Source organism: Oncorhynchus keta, chromosome 14, assembly GCF_023373465.1.
Source record: "Oncorhynchus keta strain PuntledgeMale-10-30-2019 chromosome 14, Oket_V2, whole genome shotgun sequence".
NCBI classification, from domain to species: Eukaryota; Metazoa; Chordata; class Actinopteri; order Salmoniformes; family Salmonidae; genus Oncorhynchus; species Oncorhynchus keta.
In genome coordinates, this window is record NC_068434.1 from 14,890,025 (window position 1) to 14,915,428 (window position 25,404).

Genomic DNA, 25,404 nt, shown 5'->3' on the forward strand with positions numbered 1-25,404 from the left:
GCGAAGTGTCGGCTGGAGTGGTGTAAAGACTCTGGAGAGGTATGACAGACAAATCTATGTCTGGAAGATGCCAAACTGTAAAGTTTGGTGGAGGAGGAATAATGGTCTGGGGCTGTTTTTCACGGTATGCCCCTTAGTTCCGGTGTAGGGAAATCTTAACGCTAGAGCATACAATGTTATTCTAGATGACTTTGTGCTTTTAACTTTTGGGCAACAGTTTGGGGAAAGTCCATTCCTGTTTAAGCATGACAATAACCCTGTGGACAAAGCGAGGTCCATACAGAATTGGTTTGTCGAGATCGGTGTGGAGAAACTTGACTGGCCTTCACAGAGCCCTGACCTCAACCCCATCGAACACCATTGGGATGAATTGGAACGCCGACTGCGAGCCAGGCCTAATCGCCCAACATCACTGCCCGACCTCACTAATGCTCTTGCGGCTGAACGGAAGTAAGCAATGTTCCAACATCTAGTAGAAAGCGAAAAGCCTTCACAGAAGAGTGGAGGCTGTTATAGAAGCAAAGGGGGGACCAACTCCATATTAATGCCCATGACTTTGGAATGAGATGTTCAACGAGCTGTCCACATACATTTGGTCATGTAGTGAAGGCCAGCATCGCCTCTTCACGGTTGACGTTGAGACCGGTGTTTTGCGGGTACTAAACTCAGCAATAAAATAAACGTCCCTTTTTCAGGACCCTGTCTTTCAAAGAAAATTCATAAAAATCACAGATCTTCATTGTAAACAATTAATAAACATGCACCTGTGAAACAGTTGTTAAGACACTAACAGTTTACACACAGTAAGCAATTAAGGTCACAGTTATGAAAACTTAGGACACTTAGGCCTTTCTACTGACTTTCTACTGACTCTGAAAAACACCAAAAGAAAGATGTCCAGGTTCCATGCTCATCTGCCTGAACATGCCTTAGGCATGCTGCAAGGAGGCATGAGGACTGCAGATGTGGCCAGGGAAATAAATTGCAATGTCCGTACTGTGAGACGCCTACAACAGCGCTACAGGGAGACAGAATGGACAGCCGATCGTTCTCGCAGTGGCAGACCACGTGTAACAACACCTGCACAGGATCAGTACATCCGAACATCACACCTGCGGGACAGGTACAGGATAGCAACAACAACTGCCTGTGTTACACCAGGAATGCACAATCCCTCCATCAGTGCTCAGACTGTCCTCAATAGGCTGAGAGAGGCTGGACTGAAGGCTTGTAGGCATGTTGTAAGGCAGGTCCTCACCAGACATCACCGGCAACAACGTCGCCTATGGGCACAAACCCATTGTCGCTGGACCAGACAGGACTGGCAAAAAGTGCTCTTCACTGATGAGTCTCGGTTTTGTCTCACCAGGGGTGATGGTCGGATTCGCGTTTATCGTCGAAGGAATGAGCGTTACACCGAGGCCTGTACTCTGTAGCAGGATCGATTTGCAGGAGGAGGGTCCGTCATGGTCTGGGGCAATGTGTCACAGCATCATCGGACTGAGCTTGTTGTCATTGCAGGCAATCTCAACGCTGTGCGTTACAGGGAAGACATCCTCCTCCCTCATGTGGTACCCTTCCTGCAGGCTCATCCTGACATGACCCTCCAGCATGACAATGCCCCCAGTCATACTGCTCGTTCTGTGCGTTATTTCCTGCAAGACAGGAATGTCAGTGTTCTTCCATGTCCAGCGAAGAGCCCGGATCTCATTCCTATTGAGCACATATGGGACCTGTTGGATCGGAGGGTGAGGGCTAGGGCCAATCCCCCAAAAATGTCAGAGAACTTGCAGATGCCTGGTGGAAGAGTGGGGTAACATCTCATAGCAAGAACTGGCAAATCTGGTGCAGTCCATGATGAGGAGATGCACTGCAGTACTTAATGCAGCTGGTGCCACACCAGATACTGACTGTTACTTTAGATTCGGACCCTCCCTTTGTTCAGGGACACATTATTCAATTTCTGTTAGTCACATGTCTGTGGAACTTGCTCAGTTTATGTCTGAATTGTTGAATCTTGTTATGTTCATACAAATATTTACTTATTTTAAGTTTGCTGAAAATTTACGCAGCTGACAGTGAGAGGACATTTCTTTTTTTGCAGTTTATTTAATGACGCTGCCAGTTGAGGACTTGTGAGGCATCTGTTTCTCAAACTAGACACTAATGTAATTGTCCTCTTGCTCAGTTGTGCACCGGGGTCTCCCACTCCTCTTTCTACGCTGGTTAGAGCCAGTGTGCTCTGTTCTGTGAAGGGAGTAGTACCCAGCGTTGTACGAGATCTTCAGTTTCTTGGCAATTTCTCGCATGGAATACCCTTCATTTCTCAGTACAAGAATAGACTGATAAGTTTCAGAAGAAAGGTATTTGTTTCTGGCCATTTTGAACCTGTACAGTGGCTTGTGAAGTATTCACCCCCTTGGGATTTTTCCTATTTTGTTGTCTTACAATCTGGAATTGAAATAGTTTTGGGAGGTTTGTATCATTTGATTTACACAAAATGCCAACCACTTTGAATATGCAAAATATATTTTATTGTGGACAAACAAGAAATTAGACACAAAAACTGAAAACTTGAGCGTGCATAACTTTTTATCTCCCCAAAGTCAATACTTTGTAGAGCCACCTTTTGCAGCAATTACAGCTGCAAGTCTCTTGGAGTATGTCTCTATAAGCTTGGCACATCTAGCCACTGGGAATTTTGCCTTTTCATCAAGGCAAAACTGCTCCAGCTCCTTCAAGTTGGATGGGTTCCACTGGTGTACAGCAATCTTTAAGTCATACCACAGATTCTCAATTGGATTTAGATCTGGGCTTTGACTAGGCCATTCCAAGACATTTAAATGTTTCCCCTTAAACCACCCAAGTGTTGCTTTAGCAGTATGCCCAGTGTCATTGTCCTGCTGGAAGGTGAACCTCCGTCCCAGTCTCAAATCTTTAGAAGACTGAAACAGGTTTCCCTCAAGAATTTCCTTGTATTTAGCGCCATCCATCATTCCTTCAATTCTTACCAGTTTCTCAGTCCCTGCCGATGAAAAACATCCCCACAGCATGATGCTGTCACCACGATGCTTCACTGTAGGGATGGTGTTCTCGGGGTGATGAGAGGTGTTGGGTTTGCGCCAGACATAGCATTTTCCTTGATGGCCAAAAAGCTCAATTTTAGTCTCATCTGACCAGAGTACCTCCTTCCATATGTTTGGGGAGTCTCCCACATGCCTTTTTGGCGAACATCAGACATGTTTGCTTATTTTTTTCGATCAACTCTTCCATAAAGCCAAGCTCTGTGTTGTGTGTACGGCTTAAAGTAGTCCTTTGGACAGATACTCCAATCTCCGCTGTGAAGCTTTGCAGCTCTGATTGGGCCGCCCACCTTGCCTGGTCCGTGAGTTAAGGTGGGCGGCCCTCTTTTGGAAGGTTTGTTGTGGTGCCATATTCTTTCCATTTTTTAATAATTGTGCTCTGTGGGATGTTCCAAGTTTCTGATAATTTTTAGAACCCTGATCTGTATTTCTCCACAACTTTGTCCCTGACCTGTTTGGAGAGCCCTTTTGTCTTCATGGTTCCGCTTGCTTGGTGATGCCCCTTGCTTTGTGGTGTTGCAGACTCTGGGGCCTTTCAGAACAGGTGGACATTAGTTAACTATGTGACTTCTGCAGGTAATTGGTTGCACCAGATCTTATTTAGGGGCTTCATAGTAAAGGGGGTGAATACATACAGTAAAGGGAGTGAATACACACAGTAAAGGGGGTGAATACATACAGTAAAGGGGGTGAATACACACAGTAAAGGGGGTGAATACATACAGTAAAGGGGGTGAATACACACAGTAAAGGGGGTGAATACATACAGGGGGTGAAACAGTAAAGGGGTGAATACACACAGTAAAGGGGTGAATACATACAGTAAAGGGGGGGAATACACACAGAATACATACAGTAAAGGGGTGAATACACACAGTAAAGGGGTGAATACACACAGTAAAGGGGGTGAATACACACAGTAAAGGGGGTGAATACATACAGTAAAGGGGGTGAATACAGACAGTAAAGGGGGTGAATACATACAGTAAAGGGGGTGAATACAGACAGTAAAGGGGTGAATACATACAGTAAAGGGGTGAATACACACAGTAAAGGGGTGAATACATACAGTAAAGGGGTGAATACACACAGTAAAGGGGGTGAATACATACAGTAAAGGGGGTGAATACACACAGTAAAGGGGGTGAATACATACAGTAAAGGGGGTGAATACACAGTAAAGGGGTGAATACATAAAGGGGTGAATACACACAGTGAATACATACAGGGGTGAATACAAAGGGGTGAATACACACAGTAAAGGGGTGAATACATACAGTAAAGGGGTGAATACACACAGTAAAGGGGGTGAATACATACAGTAAAGGGGTGAATACACACAGTAAAGAATACATACAGGGGGTGAATACACACAGTAAAGGGGTGAATACATACAGTAAAGGGGTGAATACACAGTAAAGGGGTGAATACATACAGTAAAGGGGTGAATACATACAGTAAAGGGGGTGAATACACACAGTAAAGGGGTGAATACACACAGTAAAGGGGGTGAATACACAGAATACATACAGTAAAGGGGGGTGAATACATACAGTAAAGGGGTGAATACACACAGTAAAGGGGGTGAATACACACAGTAAAGGGGGTGAATACATACAGTAAAGGGGGTGAATACACACAGTAAAGGGGGTGAATACATACAGTAAAGGGGGTGAATACATACAGTAAAGGGGGTGAATACACACAGTAAAGGGGTGAATACATACAGTAAAGGGGTGAATACATACAGTAAAGGGGTGAATACAGTAAAGGGGTGAATACACAGAATACATACAGTAAAGGGGTGAATACATACAGTAAAGGGGTGAATACATACAGTAAAGGGGTGAATACACACAGTAAAGGGGGTGAATACATACAGTAAAGGGGGTGAATACATACAGTAAAGGGGGTGAATACACACAGTAAAGGGGGTGAATACATACAGTAAAGGGGTGAATACATACAGTAAAGGGGTGAATACATACAGTAAAGGGGTGAATACACACAGTAAAGGGGTGAATACATACAGTAAAGGGGGTACACAGTAAAGGGGGTGAATACATACAGTAAAGAATACACACAGTAAAGGGGGTGAATACATACAGTAAAGGGGTGAATACATACAGTAAAGGGGGTGAATACACACAGTAAAGGGGTGAATACACACAGTACACACAGTAAAGGGGTGAATACATACAGTAAAGGGGTGAATACATACAGTAAAGGGGGTGAATACATACAGTAAAGGGGTGAATACATACAGTAAAGGGGTGAATACATACAGTAAAGGGGTGAATAACAGTAAAGGGGTGAATACATACAGTAAAGGGGTGAATACATACAGTAAAGGGGGTGAATACACACAGTAAAGGGGTGAATACATACAGTAAAGGGGTGAATACATACAGTAAAGGGGTGAATACAGTAAAGGGGTGAATACACACAGTAAAGGGGGTGAATACATACAGTAATACAGTAAAGGGGTGAATACACAGTAAAGGGGGTGAATACATACAGTAAAGGGGGTGAATACACACAGTAAAGGGGTGAATACACACAGTAAAGGGGTGAATACATACAGTAAAGAATACACACAGGGGTGAATACATACAGTAAAGGGGTGAATACATACAGTAAAGGGGGTGAATACATACAGTAAAGGGGTGAATACATACAGAATAAAGGGGGTGAATACATACAGTAAAGGGGTGAATACATACAGTAAAGGAATACACACAGGTGAATACATACAGTAAAGGGGGTGAATACATACAGTAAAGGGGGTGAATACACACAGTAAAGGGGGTGAATACATACAGTAAAGGGGGTGAATACACACAGTAAAGGGGGTGAATACATACAGTAAAGGGGGTGAATACATACAGTAAAGGGGGTGAATACACACAGTAAAGGGGGTGAATACATACAGTAAAGGGGGTGAATACATACAGTAAAGGGGGTGAATACACACAGTAAAGGGGGTGAATACATACAGTAAAGGGGGTGAATACATACAGTAAAGGGGGTGAATACATACAGTAAAGGGGGTGAATACACACAGTAAAGGGGGTGAATACACACAGTAAAGGGGTGAATACATACAGTAAAGGGGGTGAATACATACAGTAAAGGGGGTGAATACACACAGTAAAGGGGGTGAATACATACAGGGGGTGAATACATACAGTAAAGGGGGTGAATACAGTAAAGGGGTGAATACACAGTAAAGGGGGTGAATAACAGTAAAGGGGTGAATACACACAGTAAAGGGGTGAATACATACAGTAAAGGGGTGAATACATACAGTAAAGGGGTGAATACACACAGTAAAGGGGTGAATACATACAGTAAAGGGGTGAATACATACAGTAAAGGGGGTGAATACATACAGTAAAGGGGGTGAATACATACAGTAAAGGGGGTGAATACATACAGTAAAGGGGGTGAATACACACAGTAAAGGGGGTGAATACACACAGTAAAGGGGGTGAATACACACAGTATGCACGCACGCTCCACTTTTCTGTTTTTGTTTTTTGTGAATTCTTTTAACCAAGTATTTTTTTTATTTCACGTCACCAACTTGGACTCTTTTGTGTCCATTACATGAAATCCAAATAAAAATCTATTTAAATGACAGGTTGTAATGCAACAAAATAGGTCAAACGCCAAGGGGGTGAATACCTTTGCAAGGCACTGTAATCGAACCCACAAATGCTGATGCTCCAGACACTCTACCTTTTAGTTGTATTGCTTCTTTAATCAGACCAACAGTTTTCAGCTGTGCTAACATAATTGCAAAAGGGTTTTCTAAAGATAAATTAGCTTTTTAAAATGATAAACTTGGATTAGTTAACACAATGTGCCATTGGAACACAGGAGTGATGGTTGCTGGTAACGGGCCTCTGTTCGCCTATATCGATATTCTACAATTTCCAGCTACAAAAGTTATTTACAACATTAACAATGTCTACACTGTATTTCTGATCAATATGGTGTTATTTTAATGGACAAAAGAATGTGCTTTTCTTTCAAAAACAAGGACATTTTTAAGTGACCCCAAACTTTTGAACTGTAGTGTACCGAAAGGCCAAACCACATTTTTAAAATTATGTTATAAGCCCTTGACTTACCTTCTTCGTCTCACTGAGGTCAATTGTGCATCAAGATACCCACAGGGTTGAATCGTCAGGGTACATTTTATGGATGAAATTTTATGGATGAAATTGTGTAGTTGAGGGTCATATCTTAACTCTTTGTAACTCTAACAGTTCTACTGCACATCTCAATTACGTTTGTCATACTGGTCTATAACACACACATGAAAGGTCTATTCATGAGTTATATGCAGTCAAAGTAAAGTCTAATCTATTTTCCTTTCATAAAGCATTAATAGCTAAGCACTTCATGGTAATTAACGGCAGTTTGCCACTCTGAGCTATAACACTAGCAGGAAGTCTAGTGGTTAAGAGTGTTGGGCCAGTAACGGAAAGGTTGCTGGTTTGAATCCCTGAACCGACTACTTGAAAACTCTGTTGATGTGCCCTTGAGCAAGGCACTTATCTCTAACTGCTCTGGATAAGAGTGTCTGCTAAATGATTAAAATGTGTGCAGTCAATGTTCTGTTATTTATATTTACCCATCTATGGACATGCCTCCCTTATCAGAAAAAATATGGACACAACATGGAATGTTAAAGGAAATATTAACATTTTATTTACATGTTCTAGATGTGACACAGAAATAGAATAATTCTATTGACATTTTTTAGTTGAATGTCTTCAACAGATTTAACAGATTCATATTCAAAGCATTCAAATTCAATTCCCCATTTCCGACACATAACAATAACTATTTAAAGCAGAGAGGACATAGTGAAACGAGAGGATTTACTCCGCCCAAAAATGTGTCTGCATTAGATAAGCACTTTTTGAATGGAGTTCTATGAGAGAGTGTCAATTTAAATATGGCTTATTTGATTTAATAGAAGTTTCGTAAAGTTTAGGCTGTTACAAATGTACTGATGTAAATGGATGCACGTGGCATTTCGGTAACTTTGAGAAAAACGACTTAAGGCCGGTTAATACTAAAGAAATGTCGTTTAACATTAGTTGTGTATGTTGTTCACATGTTTATCTGCCCTCTCATTTGCTAGAATGGTCCCACATGATCTCGCCTACCTTCAATCATTGAGGACATGTATTTCCATTGTTAGAGCGGTTACTCTGCAATCTTGTCAAAAATGTAAATATAATAGATCATATTTGTTTAAAGGGATAATCCTTCCTAGAAATTAAACACGACGTGCTACGTCATCATTATACGGTTCTCGTCACTGGAGATAGGGGATAACAAACTATCCCATTTCACAAAGCTTCTAAAACTATTACCTGCACTCCAGATGGCCAAATAAGCCAATAGATGGTATGGTATACTTGTCTAGAACGACCCATCCCTGCGCTCGCGTCACATCTATTTCTATGGGTACAAGCAGTGTTCATGACACAAACTGTTCACACCCCTCTTGTTGGAGGAAATACTATTTCGCATGTTTAAAGCTTATTTCTTGCAATTCTTGCAATTCTACACGTTTTGTCGTGTGGTGCAGAGAAAATTGTGCTGTTTTAAAGCAAATTCTCTTGCAATTCTATACATTTTCCCACTTCTAATGTGTATTAATGTGATATTTGAGTGACTCAAACATTACAACAAAATATATGGGCTAAAAGAATGAGCTAAAAAAACGGTAGCTGACATGGGCTAGCAGCTAGCTAAGTCCCTGGCAGTGGTCAATACATGTTTCAAAATCGTCATTCAATTCTTAAAACGTATATTAACAATAGCTATGCCACTATTTTAAGATTTACATTTTACATTTGCACACTAGAAACCTTTACCAACAGGATAGTTGGGCATTGTTCTTCCTGATGTTGTATAACCTCTAGGTGTTGACACAGTCAGCCCAACTGGCTATACACTCCTATAGTGGAAAATTGTGTTTTATTAAGACAACATGCATATTTTTCCTGTTGTTTTCCCCGGAGGGACACCATTAAAGCTAGTTAAGGAGCAAATTGATGCCTTTTCAGCCTGAATTGAGGATGCTTTATGTACTAACCGGTCGCCAGGGGACACAAGTGTGTTTCCGGCTGTGCAGATAAATGCAGGACACCAATGGTAAATCACGTAAGGAATATTAGCACCATCTGCCAGAAGTAGGACTACGACAAATTAAGAGACATAAACATCATGACATTTTTTTCAATTTGGCTACACATGAGGAGAATGTGAGAGGCACATTGCATATTCAGAACTGTAAATTCACAAAAAGAAACACTCTTCCATGTGTTCTATAAGAAGTTCAAGCAATATATTAAGATCATTGTCCAATATTCAAGTGAGAAAGCTGAAAAACAGTCAACACTTGTGTGTCTTTTAAGGCATTTGTTTATTTTGACACTGCTTAAGGAAACTGGCTCAAATTAAGATCCTGCATCTGTACCATATGTTCTTCTTATTTGTTTGTTTGTTTGCGTACTTCCTGTAAGTATATTGGTGTTTTGTGCAAGAAAACCAAAATAAAATAAAAATAGCTAATAAGAAGCAAGAAAAACGCTGGGCTGTCACCCAGAAGTGTTGTCACCAGCTTGAGGTCCTAAGGAAACAGAAATGAGTTACCTATGGTTCGTTTAGCCATTCCTATTGGGGAAATTAATGGGGAAAGAATGAGGTTTTGAGATAAACTGCGAAAATAAGGTCTGGGGTTAACATAGGCTGAGAAGATGTTATACATTTTGTTCTATGATATAATATCAGTCAGTTAACATGACCTTAATAAATTATTCAACCTTTTTGTGCTTTATGTGCTTCTTTTGAAGCAGATTATCTATGAGATTATCTCATAGAATATAATGTATAAGATCTCCTAAGCCTGTGAGAACCTCAGACCTTACTTTCACAGTTTATCTCAAAACCACATTATTTCCCCATTAATGTTTAACACAGTCCCATTAATTTACCCATATGCTTTGGCCAATGACCCATGGTGGAGTTAATGCCTACAAAATACGCCATTACTATTGGTCTCTATGAGAGGAAAATGCCAGCTAGCTTTACCACCTATGTACACGTGCTATCGTAGTTATACAGTGCCTTCAGAAAATATTCAGACCCCTTAACTTTTCCCAAATTTTGTTACATTCTGTTCTGAACCAATTGCAATTTCCTAAGTCCTTTTTTGTGGCACCTGACCACACGACTGAAAGTCCAAGTGTGACAAAACAGTGCTGTCAAGAAGGTAGAGCAGCACCTTATCATGGACATACTTCTCCCCATCTTCGCTACTGTTGTATCAAAATGTTTTGACCATGACAGATTACGATCCAGGGTAACTCCAAGCAGTTTAGTCACCTCAACTTGCTCAATTTCCACATTATTTATTGCAATATTTAGTTGAGGTTTAGGGTTTAGTGAATGGTTTAGTGAGGTGCAGTGCACGCTGACCTCGTCGCCAGGTGTACGGTGTTTCCTCATTCCTCTGGTTGGGTTGTGTTTCGGAGGACGCACGGCTCTCGACCTTCGCCTCTCCCGAGTCCGTACGGGAGTTGCAGCGATGAGACAAGACTGTAACTACCAATTGGATACCACGAAATTGGGGAGAAAAAGGGGTAAAAAATTTATAAAAATAATCATAATAAAGATTGAAAGTCATGGGCCTAGACAGCTGCCTTGAGGAATTCCTAATTCTATGTTATGTTGGAGAGGCTTCCATTAAAGAACACCCTCAGTATTCTGTTAGACAGGTAACTCTTTATCCACAATATACTGTAGCAGGCCGTGTAAAGCCATAACATAACATAACAAGTTTTGCCAGCAGCAGACTATGATCGATAATGTCAAAGGCCGCACTGAAATCTAACAAAACAGCTCCCTCAATATTTTATTATCAATCATTTGTGTAAGTGCTGTGCTTATGAATGTCCTTTTCTATAAGCATGCTGAAAGTTTGTTGTCAATTTGTTTACTGTAAAATAGCATTGTATCTGGTCAAACACAATTTGTTCCAAAAGTTTTCTCATCAATCCACAGAGATTTAACAGTTATTACAGTCATTTTCTTAATGGGTGCATGCTTATTAGCAAATGGAATAAGCAATTTTATAAACGTGTCAAGTGCCGTGTCTGTTTGCTCCTCATTACACACCACAACCAACAGATATTCTTTACATCAACAACATAGGAATCACTACAAAACTTATTGTATGACCTCTTATACACTATATTAGGCCCAGCCTTTGGAACTTTGGTTTTCCTAGATATGGCTATTGCAATGTGATCACCACATCTGATGGATCTGGATACTATTTTCAAGCACATTTCTGGAGCATTAGTGAAGATGTGATCAATACATCAAATCAAATCAAATCACATTTATTTATATATCCCTTCGTACATCAGCTGATATCTCAAAGTGCTGTACAGAAACCCAGCCTATAACTCCAAACAGCAAGCAATGCAGGTGTAGAAGCACGGTGGCTAGGAAAATCTCCCTAGAAAGGCCAAAACCTAGGAAGAAACCTAGAGAGGAACCAGGCTATGAGGGGTGGCCAGGCCTCTTCTGGCTGTGGCGGGTGGAGATTATAACAGAACATGGCCAACATTTTTATAAATGACCAGCATGGTCAAATAACAATAATCACAGTAGTTGTCGAGGGTGCAGCAAGTCAGCACCTCAGGAGTAAATGTCAGTTGGCTTTTCATAGCCGATCATTAAGAGTATCTCTACCACTCCTGCTGTCTCTAGAGAGTTGAAAACAGCAAGTCTGGGACAGGTAGCACGTCCGGTGAACAGGTCAGGATTCCATAGTCGCAGGCAGAACAGTTGAAAATGGAGCAGCAGCACGGCCAGGTGGACTGGGGACAGCAAGGGGTCATCATGCCAGGTAGTCCTGAGGCATGGTCCTAGGGCTCAGGTCCTCCGAGAGAAAGAGAGAAAGAGAGAATTAGAGAGGGCATACTTAAATTCACACAGGACACCGGATAAGACAGGAGAAGTACTCCAGATATAACAAACTGACCTTAGCCCCCCGACACATAAACTACTGCAGCATAAATACTGGAGGCTGAGACAGGAGGGGTCAAGAGACACTGTGGCCCCATCCGATGATACCCCGAGACAGGGCCAAACAGGAAGGATATAACCCCACCCACTTTGCCAAAGCACAGCCCTCACACCACTAGAGGGTAAGCTTCAACCACCAACTTACCATCCTGAGACAAGGCCGAGTATAGTCCACAAAGATCTCCGCCACGGCACACCCCAAGGGGGGGCGCCAACCCAGACAGGAAGATCACGTCAGTGACTCAACCCACTCAAGTGACGCACCCCTCCTAGGGACGGCATGAAAGAGCACCAGTAAGCCAGTGACTCAGCCCCTGTAATAGGGTGAGAGGCAGAGAATCCCAGTGGAGAGAGGAGAACCGGCCAGGCAGAGACAGCAAGGGTGGTTCGTTGCTCCAGAGCCTTTCCGTTCACCTTCACACTCCTGGGCCAGACTACACTCAATCATAGGACCCATTGAAGAGATGAGTCTTCAGTAAAGACTTAAAGGTTGAGACCGAGTCTGCGTCTCTCACATGGGTAGGCAGACCATTCAATAAAAATGGAGCTCTGTCGGAGAAAGTTCTGCCACCAGCTGTTTGCTTAGAAATTCTAGGGACAATTAGGAGGCCCGCGTCTTGTGAACGTAGCGTACATGTAGGTATGTACGGCAGGACCAAATCAGAAAGATAGGTCGGAGCAAGCCCATGTAATGCTTTAAAGGTTAGCAGTCACACCTTGAAATCAGCCCTTGCCTTAACAGGAAGCAAGTGTAGGGAGGCTAGCACTGGAGTAATATGATCACATTTTTTGGTTCTAGTCAGGATTCTAGCAGCCGTATTTAGCACTAATTTAGCAATAGTTTATTTGGTGCTTTGTCCGGGTAGCCGGAGAGTAGAGCATTGCAGTAGTCTAACCTAGAAGTAACAAAAGCATGGATGAATTTTTCTGCTTCATTTTTGGACAGAAAGTTTCTGATTTTTGCAATGTTACGTAGATGGAAAAAAGCTGTCCTTGAAACAGTCTTGATATGTTCGTCAAAAGAGAGATCAGGGTCCAGATTAACTCCGAGGTCCTTCACAGACACGACTGTACAACCATCAAGATTAATTGTCAGATTCAACAGAAGATCTCTTTGTTTCTTGGGACCTAGAACAAGCATCTCTGATTTGTTTGTCCAAGGTTAAAAGTAGAAAGTTTGCAGCCATCCACTTCCTTATGTCTGAAACACAGGCTTCAAGCGAGGGCAATTTTGGGGCTTCACCATGTTTCATTGAAATGTACAGCTGTGTGTCATCCGCATAGCAGTGAAAGTTAACATTATGTTTTTGAATGACATCCCCAAGAGGTAAAATATATAGTGAAAACAATAGTGGTCCTAAAACGGAACCTTGAGGAACACCGAAATGTACAGTTGATTTGTCAGAGGACAAACCATTCACAGAGACAAACTGATACCTTTCTGACAGATAAGATCTAAACCAGGCCAGAACTTGTCCGTGTAGACCAATTTGAGTTTCCAATCTCTCCAAAATAATGTGGTGATCGATGGTATCAAAAGCAGTACTAAGGTCTAGGAGCACGAGGACAGATGCAGAGCCTCGGTCTGACGCCATTAAAAGGTCATTTACTACCTTCACAAGTGCAGTCTCAGTGCTATGATGGTGTCTAAAACCAGACTAAAGCATTTCATATGCATTGTTTGTCTTCAGGAAGGCAGTGAGTTGCTGCGCAACTGCTTTTCTAAAAATTTTGAGAGGAATGGAAGATTCGATATAGGCCGATAGTTTTAAAAATATTTTCTGGGTCAAGGTTTGGCTTTTTCAAGAGAGGCCTTATTACTGCTTCTTTTAGTGAGTTTGGATAGAGAGCCGTTTATTATGTTCAACATAGGAGGGCCAAGCACAGGAAGCAGCTCTTTCAGTAGTTTAGTTGGAATAGGGTCCAGTATGCAACTTGAAGGTTTAGAGGCCATGATTATTTTCATCATTGTGTCAAGAGATATAGTACTAAAACACTTGAGTGTCTCTCTTGGTCCTGGCAGAATTGATGATTTCATTCCTGTGCTGGTTATAACTACCCTGGTAGTTTGACTGATAACCTGAACCAGGTTACAGGCACTGATTACAGTTTGAAGCTTTTTCTTGAGTGGGCGGCTTGATGAAAGCCAGTCAATATTTAAATCAGCCATAAAATATACCTCTCTGTTGATATCACATACATTATCAAGTATTTCACACATGTTATCCAGATACTGACTGTTAGCACTTGGTGGTCTATAGCAGCTTCCCACCGGAATGGGCTTTAGGTGAGGCATATGAATCTGTAGCCATATTACTTCATCAGTATTTGACATGAGATCCTCTCTAATATTTACAGGAATGTGCTTCTGAATTCCAATTTGTAAGTCGCTCTGGATAAGAGCGTCTGCTAAATGACTTAAATGTAAATGTAAATGTAAACAGAAACACCTCCACCATTGGCATTTCTATATTTTCTAGAAATGTTATGACCTTGTATTGCTACCACTGTATCATCAAAGGTATTATCTAAGTGAGTTTCAGAGATAGTCAGAATATGAATGTCATTTGTTACTAGCAAATTATTGATTTCATGAACCTTGTTTCTTAAGCTACATATATTAACGTGGGCTATTTGAGCACTTTTCTTCGGGGATGCTTACTTGCTTTCATGACTTTATTTGGAAGCTTAGCAGCAGTGGATGTGCTCATGTTCTTTATGTTAGTTCAGGGTGAGCTGCTCACAGTGGACTTCCTCCTAGGGCACACCGGCTTAGTGCTAACAGTATTACTCTTGTTCATAGGCACATGATTACTGCATACAATAGCTATAGGATCAGTAGAGGCATTCAGGGCAGTTAAAGGGACTTAACATTAGGTTACTTATATTGTGTCTACTGACACCCCTGGTGTAATGTACAATTGCTGAAGCATCATGACAAGTCTGTGTCACAATGGTAGGGATAAGCTGAGCTGGGCTTGAGCCATTGATAAGTCATTGTCTCAACGAAGCCTTATAATGGATCCAGGATCTTAAATGATTTGGGTGGATCCCACCCTCCTTATAAAACATGTTTTGTTTCCAAAAGGTATCGAAATTGTCAACAAAAGTTACACCCATTGAGCTGCAGTAATCACGTAACCAGGATAAATAATCCTGCTAAAGTGTTCAATGTCGTGATTCAGAGATGGCAGAGGGCCAGATATGATGGGCATTTTGTTAGTGTTTAGCAGAGAGTCAATCAACTCTTTAAAATCCAGTTTCAACTTTTCAAAACTGCCACATTAAAACCCACATGGACTACGATAGAACTAATTTCCATCTTCAGGCGTAGTACACTCAGGAGCAGCTTACCACGGAGCAGCCCAGAATCAACACTGGCGAGAAGGACGAGGAAATTCCCCCACTCCCACGCTTCTCAGGATTAGGAGAACCCTTTATGGACGGGCGAGAGGCAGGATAACTTGAGCCTTTGTTCCCGGCACCTGTGGCAGGCCTCCGACAGATGGAGAAGCCCCGCTCGATCCAGAACAGAGACGGAAGGTTGTTGACGTCGACTTCTAATTCGTAGTTGAAGGCACTGTGGCCGCAGACATAGGCACCCCCAGCGAGGAAGGTGCAGGAAGATCAGGCTCCAGGACAGCCAAACTATTCATTGTTTGTATCCTCTCCAGGCCTCTCGTTGGGAGTGTAGACTGCTTTGCAGGAAGTTGTTTTCTTCGGCTTCCACGGCTCTGAACATGCGATCATCGTTGACTGTCTTTCTCCTCTTGCTGTGCTCCTTCGACTCGGCTATCAGATGGGGGAGCTCCTGGCAGTCGGATAACGACAAACAACAAGGTGGAGATGCATTCAACAAACGCGAACGTAGTCCAGCCACTGGCGTAGAAAATGTAAGCATTCCACTCCTGCATGATCAATGAAGCCACCTCAAGCCTATAATCCCCGGCAAGTAAATAATAGCCACATTGGAACTCCAAGTTGTCCCGAAACAGAGCGTAATAGATACCGGTCCAACAGCGCTGGAACCGTTCATTTATTTCTCCAGACAAAGAGGGCTCCATTGCAAAACTCATCTGGTACCAACTTCATAAGCTGGATGGCTAGCAGCTTAGCATCTCTGTCAAGCAGGCTTAAACCTTTTTGTTAAGCAGGATTCCGGGACAAGTGCTTGCTGTTAAAAGCTAACTACATTGCGTAATCCACAGAACAATAAGTTCTGCATTCGCATTTAATGAATATCAGTTTTGTTTCAATCAAAAATAACAAACCAAGTGTTTTTCAGCATACAATGTTCAGCTGCGCACTCTGATGACGTGTGATGACATGGCGTGCTGTACGTAGGGCTGCACGATCAATAAGCTATTCACTGATACCTACCTCAAGAGCAAGCAGATCCACAGATGATGCCATCTCTATTGCATTCCACACTGCCCTTTCCCACCTGGACAAAAGGAACACCTACGTGAAAATGCTATTCATTGACTACAGCTCAGCGTTTAACACCATAGTGCCCTCAAAGCTCATCACTAAGCTAAGTACTCTGCGACTAAACACCTCCCTCTGCAACTGAGTCCTGAACGTCCTGATGGGCCGCCCCCAGGTGGTAAGGGTAGGGAACAACACATCCACCACGCTGATCCTCAACACGTGGGCCCCTCAGGGGTGCGTTCTCAGTCCCCTCCTGTACTCCCTGTTCACTCATGACTGCATGGCTAGGCACGACTCCAACACCATCATCAAGGTTGCAGATGATCACCGACAACGATGAGACAGCCTATAGGGAGGAGGTCAGCGACCTGGCAGTGCGGTGCAACAACATCTCCCTCAACGTGATCAAGACAAAGGAGATGATTGTGGACCACAGGAAAAGGAGGACTGAGCACACCCCCATTGTCATCGACTGGGCTGTAGTGGAACAGGTTGAGAGCTTCAAGTTCACATCACCAACAAACTATCCTGGTCCAAACACAGTAAGACAGTCATGAAGGATGCATCGACATAGCCTGTTCCCCTTCATGAGACTGAAAATATTTTGCATCGGTTCTCAGATCCTCAAAAGGTTCTACAGCTGCACCATTGAGAGCATCCTGAGCGGTAGCATCACTGTATGGCAACTGCTCGGCCTCCGACTGCAAGGCACTACAGAGGGTAGTGTGTACGGCCCAGTACATCACTGGGGCCAAGCTTCCTGCCATCCAGGACGTCTATATTTTTTTACCTTGTCAGCTGAGGGATTCGATCTAGCACCCTTTCAGTTACTGGCCCAACGCTCTAACCACTAGGCTACCTGCCGCCCCATGTGATGAATAAAATGTGATTTGAAGAGCTTTATGAAGGCAGTTATAGCCTTCAACCGCTCTGATTGCCAAATCTTTACAGTCTCCTAAGGGGGAAAAGAGGTTGTCATGCCATCTTCACAACTGCCTTGGTGTGTTTGGACCATTAAAGTTTGTTGGTGATGTGGACATCAAGGAATGTGAAACGCTCGACCTGCTCCACTACAGCCCTGTCGATGTGAACGGGGGCGTGTTCTGAGATTTTTGTAGAGGTTGATAAATGTTTTGTTTCAGCAAATGAAGTCTGACATTTTAAAGTGGAAATGATGATTAAGATTCTACATCTGTGGAAGAACTGATATTGCGTAGTTAGTATACAGTTTTCTATTGTATTGATGGACGAATTTTTTGGATAAGGAAAAGTACTGGGAAAACTTAAGGATAATTCCCCTGCATTAGAGGTTGAGGTTTTGGCCTGCCAACAGGTCAGAATAGTGGTATGAATCATAAGATGCCACATGTCTGAGCAAAAGCAGGTACGAAAAGGTCAGTGTGAGTGAGCAAGTGTGTAGGTGTGGTTGGAAAAGTCTCTCTTCTACGTAAAATACAGTAACAATAACATGACTAATTATTGCTCTAGGAAAATCAAATTCGCATTATATGAGGAATGAAGTTTCATGTCTTGTCCTGTATCTTGTTTTCATTCCACACACACACACACACACACACACACACACACACACACACACACACACACACACACACACACACACACACACACACACACGCACGCACGCACGCACGCACGCACGCACGCACGCACGCACGCACGCACGCACGCACGCACGCACGCACACACACACACACACACACACACACACACACACACACACACACACACACACACACACACACACACACACACACACACACGTACACACTCGTTCCCATGTATGCTATCAAGATAAAATTGTTTTTTGTTTAAACTCACCTAAGATCCTGTCGTGTTTCTGTGTCTAAAGAGTAAAACACTATTCTATCAACATGCATTCATTTAAACTTCAATTAAAGTTTTTTATCGCTTTGGTAATATTTTCCCAAGTATGTGGTAAATTTTCACAACTCTTAGTACAAAACTCCAAACTGGTCAAACTTGTAACAGAGACAGTCTTTAATTCGAAACCTGTCATTGTGCATTCATTTGGATTGTAAACACCCCTAAGCACACAACCATTCTTTCAAAATGTACATTTATTGTGAAATATAATGAGAACATTGGTTTAATCACTAAAACAAAAAGTTCACTCAAGTTTTCCAAAAAGCACCTGGAAGCACCTGGATGATCATCAAGAATCTTTGAATCTTTGAGTCAAAAGTCTAACTTAACTTAACTTGTGTCCCATTATGCCTGGCGAAAACCAAACACTCTATTCACCGGAGGTCTTTGTGGTCACTGGAGGGCCTTGCGGCTTGTGTACTCAGTAAAAGTGTTATACAATTCTGACATCTTGCCAGGTGGAAATGCATTGATCTGACTTCCTCTTTGCTGGCACAATCTGGCTTAAGGGAAATACTAGGCTGTTCTGTCCCAGCATGTACAGTGAACCTACTTCCTGTTCAATTAAACCTCTGACTTTAACAACAAACCTTAAACAAGAAGCCACAAGTTGGTATCCTCCCTCTAATTGATATTTTCTAGATGACCAAAACAGGTTTCATGTGATGGATGAGTTTGCATTATAACCAAGTGAATCCTTCAGAATCCAAAGGAACAACAGTAGGCGGAAAACAACTTTGAATGATCATGTAGACTTGATTATGTTTTTTGGATCATTATCTTGCTGCATAATCCTGAAGTTGCTTTAGCTTCAGCTCACAGACGGATGGCCTGACATTCTCCTATAGAATCCTCTGATACAGAGCAGAATTTATGGTTCCTTCTATTACAGAACAGAACTCATGGTTCCTTCTATTAAGGCAAGTCGTGCAGGTCCTGAGGCAGCAAAGCATCCCCAAACCATCACACTATCACCACCATGCTTGACCATTGGTATAAGGTTATTACTGTGGAATAGAGTGTTTGTAACGGCTCTCTTCTATCTCCTCCTCTGACGAAGAGGTGGAACAAGGATCGGACCAAAATCCAGCGTGATAATGATTCATGATATATTTTAATGAAGGAAAAACTATACATGCAGAAACTACAAAAATAATGAAATGAAATAATGAAAACCGAAACAGCCCTATCTGGTGCAAACACAAAGAAAGGAACAATCACCCACGAAACACTCAAAGAATATGGCTGCCTAAATATGGTTCCCAATCAGAGACAACGATAATCACCTGACTCTGATTGAGAACCGCCTCAGGCAGCCATAGACTACGTAGACACCCCACAAAACCCCAATACAAAAACACACCACAATAACCCATGTCACACCCTGGCCTGACCGAAATAAAATGAAGAATAAACATAATATATTTCGACCAGGGCGTGACAGTGATTGGTTTTCGCCAGGCATAATGGGACACGTCATCCAAAAAGTTAGACTTTTGACTCCTCTGTCCACATAACATTCTTCAAAGATTCTTGATGATCATCCAGGTGCTTCCAGGTGCTTTTTGGAAAACTGGAGTGAACTTTTGTTTTAGTGATTAAACCAATGTTCTCATTATATTTCACAATAAATGTACATTTTGAAAGAATGGTTGTGTGCTTAGGGATGTTTACAATCCAAATTAATGCTCAATGACAGGTTTCGAATTAAAGACTGGCTCTGTTACAAGTTTGACCAGTTTGGAATTTTGTACTAAGAGTTGTGAAAATTTACCCTCATACTTGGTAAAATATTACCAAAGCGATAAAAACCTGTAATTGAAGTTTAAATGAATGCATGTTAATAGAATAGTGTTTTACTCTTTAGACACAGAAACACGACAGGATCTTAGGTGAGATTAAACAAAAAACAGATGTAGGATCTTAATAATCATTTCCACTTTAAAATGTCAGACTTCATTTGCTGAAACAAAACATTTATAAACCCCTACAAAAATCTCACAACACGCCCCCGTTCACATCGACAGGGCTGTAGTGGAGCGGGTCGAGCGTTTCACGTTCCTTGGTGTCCACATCACCAACAAACTATCATGGTCCAAACACACCAAGACAGTCGTGAAGAGGGCACGACAACATATTTTCCCCCTCAGGAGACTGAAAGAATTTGGCAATCAGAGTGGGTGCAGCATTGAGAGCACCATCGAGAGCATCCTGACCGGTTGCATCACCACCTGGTATGGCAACTGCTCGGCATCCGACCGTAAGGCACTACAGAGGGTAGTGAGTAAGACCCAGTACAGTCCTGGGGCCAAGCTGCCTGCCATTTCAGGACCTGTATACTAGGCGGTGTCAGGGGAAGTCTCCCAAAAAATTGGTACTGGTTGGTACTAACCAGTTGGTACTGGTTAGTCGACGTAATTTCTACATAGGGGTAAAATGACTAGCAGCAGTCTATATATATAGTCCGGGTGGCAATTTGATGAATTGTTCAGCAGTCTTATGGTTTGGGGGTAGAAACTGTTAAGGAGCCTTTTGGACCTATACTTGGTACTCCGGTACCGCTTGCCGTGCGGTAGCAGAGAGAGCTATGTGACTGGAGTCTTTGACAATTTTTTGGGAGACTTCCCCTGACACCGCCTAGTATACAGGTCCTGAAATGGCAGGAAGCTTGGCCCAGGATTGTACTTGAGTCGTATGCACTACCCTCTGTAGTGCCTTAGGGTCGGATGCCGAGCAGTTGCCATACCAGGTGGTGATGCAACCGGTCAGGATTCTCTCAATGCTGCACCCGCTCTGATTGCCACATTTTTTCAGTCTCCTGAGGGGGAAAATATGTTGTTGTCGTGCCCTCTTCACGACTGTCTTGGTGTGTTTCGACCATGATAGTTTGTTGGTGATGTGGACACCAAGGAACGTGAAACGCTCGACCTGCTCCACTACAGCCCTGTCGATGTGAAAGGGGGCGTGTTCTGAGATTTTTGTAGGGGTTGATAAATGTCTTGTTTCAGCAAATGAAGTCTGACATTTTAAAGTGGAAATGATTATTAAGATTCTACATCTGTGGAAGAACTGATATTGCGTAGTTAGTATACACTTTTCTATTGTATTGATGGAGGAATTTGTTGGATAAGGAAAAGTACTGGGAAAACTTAAGGATAATCCACCTGCATTAGAGGTCAGAATAGTGGTATGAATCATAAGATGCCACATGTCTGAGCAGAAGCAGGTATGAAAAGGTCAGTATGTACGTGTGAGTGAGCAAGTGTGTAGGTGTGTTTGGAAAAGTCTCCCTTCTACTTAAAATACAATAACACGACTAAGTGTTGCTCTTAAAATATCAAATTCACATAAGAGGAATAATGTTTCATGTCTTGTCTTGGCCTGTATCTTGTTTTCATTCCACACACACGCATGCACACGCACACGCACGCACACGCACACGCACGCACACGCACACGCACACGCACACGCACACGCACACACACACACACACACACACACACACACACACACACACACACACACACACACACGTACACACACACGTACACACGCACACACACACACACACACACACACACACACACACACACACACACACACACACACACACACACACACACGCTCACACGCTCACACGTACACACTCGTTCCCATGTATGTTATTCTCATATGACTGTCTGCTTTCTGTCAGATCAAGATAAAATTGTTTTTTGTTTAAACTCACCTAAGATCCTGTCGTGTTTCTGTGTCTAAAGATTAAAACACTATTCTATCAACATGCATTTATTTAAACTTCAATTACAGTTTTTTTATTGCTTTGGTAATATTTTCCCAAGTATGTGGTAAATTTTCACAACTATTGGTACAAAACTCCAAACTGGTCAAACTTGTAACAGAGACAGTCTTTAATTCGAAACCTGTCATTGTGCATTCATTTGGAATGTAAACATCCCTAAGCACACAACCATTCTTTCAAAATTTACATTTATTGTGAAATATAATGAGAAAATTGGTTTAATCACTAAAACAAAAAGTTCACTAAAGTTTTCCAAAAAGCACATGGAAGCACCTGGATGATCATCAAGAATCTTTGAAGAATGTTATGTGGACAGAGGAGTCAAAAGTCTAACTTTTTGGATGACATGTGTCCCATTATGCCTGGCGAAAACCAAACACTCTATTCCACAGTAATAACCTTATACCAATGGTCAAGCATGGTGGTGATAGTGTGATGGTTTGGGGATGCTTTGCTGCCTCAGGACCTGCACGACTTGCCTTATTAGAAGGAACCATGAGTTCTGTTCTGTAATAGAAGGAACCATAAATTCTGCCTACTGTTGTTCCTTTGGATTCTGAAGGATTCACTTGGTTATAATGCAAACTCATCCATCGCATGAAACCTGTTTTGGTCATCTAGAAAATATAAATTAGAGGGAGGATACCAACTTGTGGCTTGTTTAAGGTTTGTTGTTAAAGTCAGAGGTTTAATTGAACAGGAAGTAGGTTCACTGTACATGCTGGGACAGAACAGCCTAGTAAACATGTGTGTCTTTTAAGGCATTTGTATAATCTGTCATTTGTTGTACAGATGTAGGATCGTAATTTGAAGGATCATAATTTGATCACTCTGTTGCTGAGAATTTTTAAGGTGAGATGTCTCACCGCTATGATGAAAACTGTAAAAAACAACAAATTAAACATTTTGTTGACTTCGCTATTTAACAACTGACATAGTATGTTTGCACATTTAAAATAACCAATACAGCTAATAAGGAGCAAGAAAAACGATGGGCTATTACCCGGTAGTGATGTCACACTGACCTCATTAGTGAATAGAGCTAGCCAGCTTGTAGTCCTAAAAGCCGTAAATAAATTACCTCTGGTTCGTTCAGCCATTGCTATGATGGAAATTAATGTGAAATTAAATACTATGAAAGTTCAGATGCCAATCACCATATAAGTTAAATGATGAAAAAGCCTGGAAGGAGGAGAGATGACTAGAAACAATTCAGTTGACCGTTTTTATGTGTGGATTAATTGTCGGAGTGGAGGACCTTGTGCATTTCAGGTAAAATAACAACCTAATGTTTATATCCCTGGACAAATTAGCTAGCAACAGTAAGCTAGCTAAATAGGACAAATTAGCTAGCAAGTGCAAGCTAACTAGCTAAATTGCCATAAATGTTTAATGCTTTTCGACCTGTCCCCAAATTAATGTCATTGGTTCAGAGTTTGTTTTGATATTTTAACCTGCGTGTTGTGACCGAGTTTGGTGTAGGGGGACAAAATAAATGTATGCACGATGGCACATGCGCGCAGCCGGTTTGGGTTCCGTCTCAGGTTAACACAGGCTTAGGAGATCTTATACATTTTGTTCTATGAGATAATATCAGTCAGTTAACATGACCTTCATGAATTATGAAGCCTTTATGTGCTTTATGTGTTTCTGTTGATTACATAAATGCTTTAAAATTCACAAAAATTGACAACAGCTGATGAAGATTATCTCACAGAACAAAACGTATAAGATCTCCTAAGCCTGTGTTTACCACAGTCCCACTCATTTCCTCATAGGCTTTGGCAAATATGCATTGGCGGAGTTAGTGCTTACAAAAAGAATGCATTACTATTGCTCTCTATAAGAGAAAAATGCTAGCTAGCGTTACCACCCTGTGATACGCCGCGTACAAGTGCTATCGCAGTTATATGTGGGACATTTCACTTGAATGACCCTCCAAATTGGAATTAAAAGTTGGAAACTCAGAGAAAATGTTGGTACCCAACTGGCCTTTACCTTTTCAACCAAAATATGACAACAAATATTTTTTGGGACAAATACAACCTAATCAATATGGATAATGTACCTAGTCTGACCATATTGTCAATGTTAAGCAAGCTAGCTAACGGTATCATTATTATTTTATTTTTATACAGCTTTATCTCCCCAATTCCGTGGTATCCAATTAGTCTTGTCCCATCCCTACAACTCCGTACGGACTAGGGAAAGTTGAAAGCTGTGTGTCCTCCGAAACACCAACCAGCCAAGCCGCACTGCTTCTTGACACAATACCTGCTTAACCCGGAAGCCAGCGCACCAATGTGTGGGAGGAAACACTGTACACCCGGCGCTGTGTTAGCATGCGTGCTCCCGGAAAGCATCCCAGGTGAAGCTGGAATAGTGTAGGTATAGTGTAGGCTGACCGGTAGTGTAGGTATTGCTGAAATGGGGAATTGAATTTTAATGCTTTAAATATGAGTCTTTGTTAAATCTATTCAAGAAAAGCCAAACTGTTGCTGACAGGTGTATAAAATTGAGCACACAGCCATGCAATCATCAAGTCATGATTTAATATTGAAACTGTTAGTGAACTTGTTAGAGAACAGCTACGCAAACAACTAATTTGTTACACGACTCAGTTCAAATGCAAGTCACAAAGATGACAGACTAACAGTAGTGTGTGTGTGTGTGTGTGTGCATGTTTGCTCGGGTCAAACAGCATTACCAGAGGAATAAAGAGGGCAGAAAAGTCTGAACAGGACATTGATTTCATTCTTGGTTGTATATTGTAATAATCAGGGAGAGTCTTCCATAAGGTAGGGGAGAGTGGGGTAGGTTGAGCCAAAGGGGTAAGTTGGCCCACTCTTGTTTCTAGGACACCATACACAAAATTAGTAACTTGACCAAATATTTCATTGAGTGTGTATGAAGAAACCACATGGAAAAAGTGGTAAGCAAGTTAGGTCAAAAAACCTACTGAATTTATTGTGTTACAGGTTTCATGATACTTGTATCTAAACCAAATGTTGTTCTATACATCAGTAACAATTTCTTAGCAACAAAAGAGTGATCAAAGTAAGA

General features: G+C 41.9%; 1 protein-coding gene across 2 annotated transcripts in view; it reads right to left on the reverse strand.

The window, feature by feature from the left end:
- Positions 1–7,779: 7,779 nt before the first annotated feature.
- Positions 7,780–25,404, reverse strand: part of si:dkey-245n4.2 (uncharacterized) — a 43,892-nt gene continuing 26,267 nt past the window's right edge. For both annotated transcript variants that reach the window (XR_008063780.1, XR_008063779.1), the window contains one exon: positions 7,780–12,060. The gene's annotated coding sequence lies outside the window, so the exon portion shown is untranslated. The remainder of the gene's footprint in view (positions 12,061–25,404) is intronic.